General features: G+C 35.9%; 1 protein-coding gene across 2 annotated transcripts in view; it reads left to right on the forward strand.

Moving 5' to 3' along the window:
• The window catches only part of ATP13A2 (ATPase cation transporting 13A2), a 2,158,003-nt gene extending 2,152,050 nt beyond the window's left edge, over positions 1-5,953 (forward strand). For both annotated transcript variants that reach the window (XM_044061825.1, XM_044061826.1), the window contains exon 29: positions 1-5,953. This exon is cut by the window's left edge and continues 1,075 nt beyond it. The gene's annotated coding sequence lies outside the window, so the exon portion shown is untranslated.
• Positions 5,954-7,606: the final 1,653 nt, after the last annotated feature.

Raw genomic sequence — 7,606 nt, forward strand, 5'->3', positions numbered from 1 at the left:
ATATACACACGTCTCACCTTCATACTTCTTTTCTTTCTGATAGTCTTTTGGAAGCAGGATTTCTTCATAAGACTGATGCTCACTGCACTGCTGCTGTTGCATGATGTGACTTGCATTATAGTTTCCCAGTTTCTCAACATGACCCTAAAATATATGCACTTATGAATGACAGTGCTGCCATCTTTATGAAACATAGGAAATAATCATGGTAGATGTACTGAATGGGCTCTCCATTCAACATAATGGGTACATAAACAATGTACAGTGCCATTCCAAAATATTAGATGTTCAGATGACCTTGAAGAAGAAGCAGTTAGACTGCTGCAGAGTCACTTTCAGAATACTCAGGTAATTGTGGTCATGGGATGTTATCATCTAACAACTGATGTGAATGCTGAGCAAAATGTATACTGTAACTGTGTAGTCTGAAACCACTAAATGTTGCTGCTCATTAGAAGACTTCATCAGTAATAGTTTTATTTTCAAAACCAGCATTATTTGTTTACCTTTCATTTGACTTCCTTGACAGGATATTCTGTTTCTTCTGAAACTCTACACCTTTTCATTGACAGGATATTCTGTTTCTTCTGAACCTCTACACCTTTTCATGAGGACTATTTGTACAGTTTGACAAAAGCCAGTTCCACTTAGCAAAGGGGCTTTCTGTGCCAGTAACCATTTCCTGTAGTCCGGGCACAGTTGTGTCCAGTGAATGTTGGAAGTCTTGACATTGTGTCTGTAGTTTGAGAAGGCATTACATCTTCAGCTGTATGAAGCTGAGGACCAAACAGACGAGCAGTTTGCCAGCTGATTTCTTTCCTGTGGGGAGGGGGGATAACTGTTACTGTTCTTCCTCAGACCTAGTACACTATTTGCCCAAACTATTTTCCTTTCAGTTCTGTCCTCCTCCATATGCAGAACATTTGCACTTGGGTGTGCTTGGTCTCCTGATCTGTGTACCCATAAAAATATGCAGTTAAAAAAAAATTGCGTATTCCTTTCAGCATAGTATAGAAAATTATTCATTGTTGTCTTTTGTGCCATTGTATATTCTATCATGCTGTTTCTGTTATTCCTCCAAAACTCTTGCCTGTTAACCATTTCTCCTGTCGTCTTCGCTCATCAAAGGTTATTGTGAATTAATGCAGTTCGGTAAAGCTTGCCAGCATGTTGTGGCATGAACTGTTGGCCACAAATGTTGTGAACAACAAAAACACTTGATGAAGAAACGAACCACCACTTTTCCAGTGATATCCCTGCTCCAATTGCATTAAGAATGCATTTATTCAATACTCCAACTTTAAATAAACAGCCACAAAAACAATTTGAATTTCAGTAAGAGCCAGTTCATATAATGCAAGCTAAAATAGCAGCTAATAACACCAATGCTGTAAACTCGTAGCGCCTTGGCCAAATAGCCTTTACAGAGTAACTAAAACATTCCCAATACACATCTTTATATAATGAGCGTTAATTAACCAATTACATACTTTTCTAAACAATTCTATTATCAATTACATTCATTAATATAACTGCTGAATAAGTACTGTTTCTATTTAATACATTCAAGTGTATCTACTCAAAATAAAACTTTTCCAATTGCTTTCCCGATTAAGTCCTATGGGTTGCAATGTATTATATTTAAGAGTTATAGTAGATTCCTTCTTCCTTAAAAGATACTTCATCCTATTTTCACTAATATTTAGCATTAATTTGTTCTAAAATGGTAACTTTAAATTTTAAAGGGGTCCCTCCATGTTTTTTATTACTATGTTCTACCAACGGACTAAATATTTTATGATTTTTCATATCTCTAACATGCTTTTTTATTCTTTCTGTTAAAACTCTTTTTAGTTTCTCCTTTATAAAATTTATTACATTCACATTTAATAGCATAAATCACCCCCACACTTTTATATGTAAAACATTTCGTATCAAATTTAATTCCATTTATTTCCTCAAAACTGTAAGTAATATACTGACAAAAAGAACAATTTCCACTTATTTGTGTTCCTGTATTTACCATAAAATTCTCTATATTTTCTTTTGTTTTTTTATAAACACTGTGCACTAGGAAATCTTTAAGATTTGTACCTTTTGATAGGAAAACCTAAACTGTACATTCATAAGTGGAGGGTCCTTCCTTTTTCATACTGTTCCACAAGCCTTTAATAAGTTTTTGTAATATGTCTGAAAAAATACTGTATTTAGACACATGAGCCATTGTTCATTCTACATCCCAAGTTTTATCATCATTACTCCACCAATTATGGTTATATTTTATTTTATCATTTCTTAACTTGTGTCCAAACACTTTATTATAACATTCTTTAACTGTTAATTCAGTATAACCTCTTTATGTAAACATGTTACTGGTTTCTGATGCCTAATTCTAAATCACAACACAATCTTTTAATTAACATTTCTCCATATGGTAATGATTCAATTGTATGTGCAGGATGACAACTGTTACCATTAGAACACATAATTAGGTGTATCAAATTTTCTTTATATACGTGTTCTTATTTGCCATTTGTCATCCCCTCTAATGTTAAATCCAAGTAGTTCACTTTATGGCCTTCTTGTAAACCATCATATTTAGTTAGGAATCTACTATTATTTAAATACTCAATAAAAATATTGACTTGATCTTTTCCACCTTTACAAATGAATATCAAATTGTCTATATAACGAAAATACTTCACAACATATTTTTTATAAAATTAACTCCTATAAATATGACTATAACCAGGCCCATAAAAAGATTTGCATACATGGGGGCAAGTGCTACCCCCATTGCCGTCCCTTGTAACTGCTGATAGAGTTTGTCATTAAATTCAAAAATATTAGACAAGCAGAAATGTGTTAGTTCCTTAATATATTGAGTTTTAAGGCTGTCCCCCATGAAGTAAATAAGTGATTCCATGCCCAAATGATGTTGTATGCTGGTATATAGACTAACAACATCTATTACCAAAAAATGTATATCTGATTGCCAGCATATCTGCTTCAGTTTATCCAACAAATCAAAAGAATCTTTAATATATGCTGGCAATTTAACCACTGTATTAACCAAACATTCATGTAGTAAACAGCCCACATTATATGTAAAGGAACCAATATCTGAAACTATAGGTCGTCCTGGAAGATATGTTGCATTCTTGTGTATTTTAGAAACACAATAAAATTTAGCAATCACACTATCTTTGCTGCTAAATTTGTCATTAACACCTTTTTTAGAAAATAATTTAAGCGTATTCCTTTATATAATTATTTATAATTATCAATTGCCTTTAAATGTCTTGCTTTGGACACTTGACAGTATATAGTAACATTATTTAAGTGATCCATACACGTCCTATAAGAATTCTGATTTTCCATGACGACTAATTTACCCCCCCTTATCTGAGGGTTTGAAAACCAAATTGACATTTTCACTTAACTGTTTCAAGCTTAACCATTCCTGCTTAGTCATATTATACATTCTAGCTTTTTTATTAAATTCAATCATTTCCTTATCTAACATGACATTAACAGCTGTATTAAATCGTAAAATACTTTCATTTTTACAAGGCGGTATAAACTTGCTATTAACTTTAATACAAGACCTATCTAGTTTACTATATGCATTAGCTTCTATGTCTGAGTCACATGAGTAAAAACTTTCGTCAGATTTAGAATCACTGGTATTACCTGATTCTATATTATCAGTTGTTTTAGTTTCAAAAAAATATTCCTTTGTATGCATTTTGCGTACTAATGTGAAAATTTCACTCTTCAATTCATAAGGTCTAGGAATTACTGTTGGAATAAATTTTAGACCTGTGTTTAAAACAGACATTTCCCATTTGTTAAATACATAACTAGATAAATTAACAACATAAGGGTCTGAATTATCAGTCCGTACCTGACTAATATGTCCATTTTCCACGTTTGTTATATTGTCCATAACTTTGTTCTCTATTACCACCTTGTCCAAACTATGTTCTTTTCTTACTAGCTCCTTTGTTGCTAATTGACTCGCATAATGTCCTGAAAGAGTCGCCTTGTTGTGGGGCTGGCAAGCGTGGAAACTGTTCTTCCTTATCTCGTTCATCGGCTGAAAATGAATGTAGTGAATTTAGTGGCCATACACTTGGAAGTCTTGGCATTGTGTCTGTAGTTTGAGAAGGCATCACATCTTCAGCTGTATGTAGCTGAGGACCAGACAGACAAGCAGTTTGCCAGCTGATTTCATTCTGGGGGGGGGGGTAACTGTTACTGTTCTTCCTCAGACCTACTTTGCAGCTGTTACACTATTTGCCCAAACTATTTTTCCTTTCAGTTCTGTCCTCCTCCATGTGCAGAACATTTGCACTTGGGTGTGCTTGGTCTCCTGATCTGTGTACCCATAAAAATATGTATTTAAAAAAATGTATTTGTGTATTCCTTTCAGCATAGTATAGAAAATTATTCTTGTTGTCTTTTGTGCCATTGTATATTCCTTCATGCTGTTTCTGTTATTCCTCCAAAACTCTTGCCTATTAACCATTTCTGCTGTCCTCTTCACTCATCAAAGGTTACTGTGAATTGATGCAGTTCGGTGAAGCTTGCCAGCATGTTGTGGCATGAACTGTGGGCCACAAATGTTACTGTGTGATTTGCAGAAAAATGTACTGCAGAACTTTGTTTCATCGTATCAGACTTCCATATTCGATATATTACAGTTAAAATTTTAATCTAGCCTGATGATTGAAGCAAAGTTTCAGTGCTCCGTGTATGTGTGTATGTATATATATATATATATATATATATATATATATATATATATATATATATATGGTGGCAGGGTGTACCATGTGCACAAATGCACTTTTAGAAATAAAAATGTGGTTATTTGTAAGAAAGTGTCTTCAGAATGATATCCTAAAAGTTAGAACTGCTAAACTGTAAACTTGTTAATATGGGTATGTCTCATAGCAAGCACTGGCATATTTATAACCCATGTTATTATATTTTTATGCAGAAGTTTAAACACAAGTATCCATTTTAAAGATATCATGAATACAGCATTTGCTCCATTTATAATCACAATGTGTTTTCTTCAAAAGTTGACCTCGCATATGATTTATCAAATCCCTTTTAGGTAGGGGCTGCTCATCTCTGCCCTTGTCTACCGGAATAGATTCCCTAGCAGGCTGTATTTGAATTGTGGTATGCTGATGTCAGACAGAAGCGGATTAATTAGTTTGTGGAAATTTGTGTCAATACATGTTATAATGTGGTTATTTATGCTGTCTTTATCCAAGTATTCAGCACATTTATGGAACAGCACCTCATTAATGTGGCATGCATTCTGTTTGTCTTGTCGAAATTGTGCCTTTTCAATATTGTTTTGCAGGGGATTTGCAGTTGTTAATTTCCCTTGTTCATTAACTTTGTGAACTGACAGTTTCAACTATAAGCTTCACCAAATACTCATATTAAGGCACTCTTTCAGTATTGATCAGTACTAGTTTTCAGTATTTAACTACAGCCTTTCAAAATAAACATTTCTCGTACATCTTGATAAACATGACAAATGCCACTTTTATAAAATGGTCAGAACTATATTGTAAGATTTTTAGTCTGAAATTGTATTCTTATCCATGTGCTGCATATGATGATTAATGTTTATATCGAGATTTGTGGGTCAGGGCCATAGGCAAGCAATTCAGCATCCATAAGGCATCTTTATTTGATGAAGCCATACAGTCTTATTTCGTGATTTCTGTACTGCTTCTGAAACATTTAAGAATTTGTTAATTTTTCTTTCAATATGAACATTTTTTTTTGTTCTGAATACATATGAATTTGAAACTGAACTGTATTCAGTGTAATTCCAGTATCTTACATTTTAAAAAGTACTGTCTGCTTTGAACATGTTATCATGGATGGCATAAATGTCACACAATAAATTTAGTTTTACAGATAATTTTCTTGTCATCCTGTTTTTCCAAAGCCAGATACTATTAGCAAAAGTTTGATATTCTATGCTGCATTGAGATTATTGCAGGTGTGCTTTGATGTGAACTACAGCGGTTAAAAGATCTGATGTCATTTTCATTCATTCCTCAACTGATAGGTGTGGGATCCGGCTCAGCCGCTTTGTGGGATTCATGGATCCCACTTCATGGAACCCATAATGCCCTATAATGTTTGCATACCCCAGATTTTGTTTGCTGCAATGTCGTTTGTGGATCTTCTGCTGTTGAGCTATAGGGTGCAAACTAGGTGTTTTAGTTATGTATTGTGAGTTTTTCTAACTTATTCAACTGATGTCTATCACCCTTTCTGTCTTAGCCTTTCTTATATTTTTTTTCAGGTTTCTCTGTGTTCTGTCCCTTTCTGTTTAGGCCTTCCTACCTGTTACAGGGTAATCTTCTAGGTACCATTGTTGCTACCCTTTCTTCTGCTGCTGCTTGCTTTCCTGTCCACTACAGGGTATTTTCCAGTACCATTGTTGCTACCCTTTCTTCTGTTGCTTCCTTTCCCTGTCCACTACAGGGTATTTTCCAGTACCATTGTTTTCTGTTTATTTAAACAAAAAAAAAATTCTCTATGTTCCTTGGCAGTGCGTAACATGTCTGACAAGCCTACGGGCTTCAAAAAATGCACTTCCTGTGGGCATAAGATCCACAATTCTGATGCCCACAGGGAGTGTATTTACTGCTTGGGCACTACCCATTTGGACACCCATTGCTCTGTCTGTGCAGGATTTAAGTCCAGGGCAATGAGGAATAAGAGGAAAAAAATAGTCTTGAGGGGTATGTTGCCTTCTTCCTTTTCTGCTGGGGCTCAAACCCCCTGATAAGAGGTGTGATAAAGGGAAGTCTGACTCCGCTCTGAAGGAGAAAGTCTCCAGGAAATGGTCCCCAGACCATTCTCCCAGATCGGCTCCGATAATCGAGCCTCCAAGCAAAATCTCACAACAGTTGGATCTGATCTTCTTGGATCCTTGCTCATCCAAGGATAAATTGTGTCGGACCTGGTCTTCCCACTATACACCAGAGCTGATATCTCCTTGCCTCCATTCCCCTTTCCTGCAGGAAAAGCCAAGGAAACTCTCCAGACCACCTTCAGCCAGCTCCTCCCTTAGGTCCTTCAGGAGCCTATCTGAAGCCGGGGTGGATAGAATGATAAGAAAGTTTCTCAGAGCTCAGATCCAGGTGTGGGTGAACCCATCTCAGTCTATTATTGGACCTGTGAGCCTTCCCTCTACCCAACCTCAAATGATGTCTCCTTCTCCAATTATATCTGTGGTTTCACAGACGTCTGATCCAAGATCTTTGAAAGTGTCATCTTTGGATCCAAAGACAGGTCATTCTTTCACTCTGACCATGTTCCTGAGTCATGTGGTTGTGGCTGTTTTGGAGCAGGATTACTTGTAGAGACAAAGCGTTGACACCAGCTCTGGGGAGTTAAGGTCAAATCAGAAGCTGTTGATGTCCTTACCCCTTGGAACCTAGACATTGGACAGCTCTGGTCTGACTCCCTCCTTGAGACAAGAGTCTGTAGGGATTCAGGGTATAACAACACAAGTGGCTACAGCTCCTTTGTGGCCAGCTGCTGTTCCCCTGGACCTTCT

Source organism: Protopterus annectens, chromosome 2.part0, assembly GCF_019279795.1.
Source record: "Protopterus annectens isolate FY-2018-M chromosome 2.part0, PAN1.0, whole genome shotgun sequence".
NCBI classification, from domain to species: Eukaryota; Metazoa; Chordata; order Ceratodontiformes; family Protopteridae; genus Protopterus; species Protopterus annectens.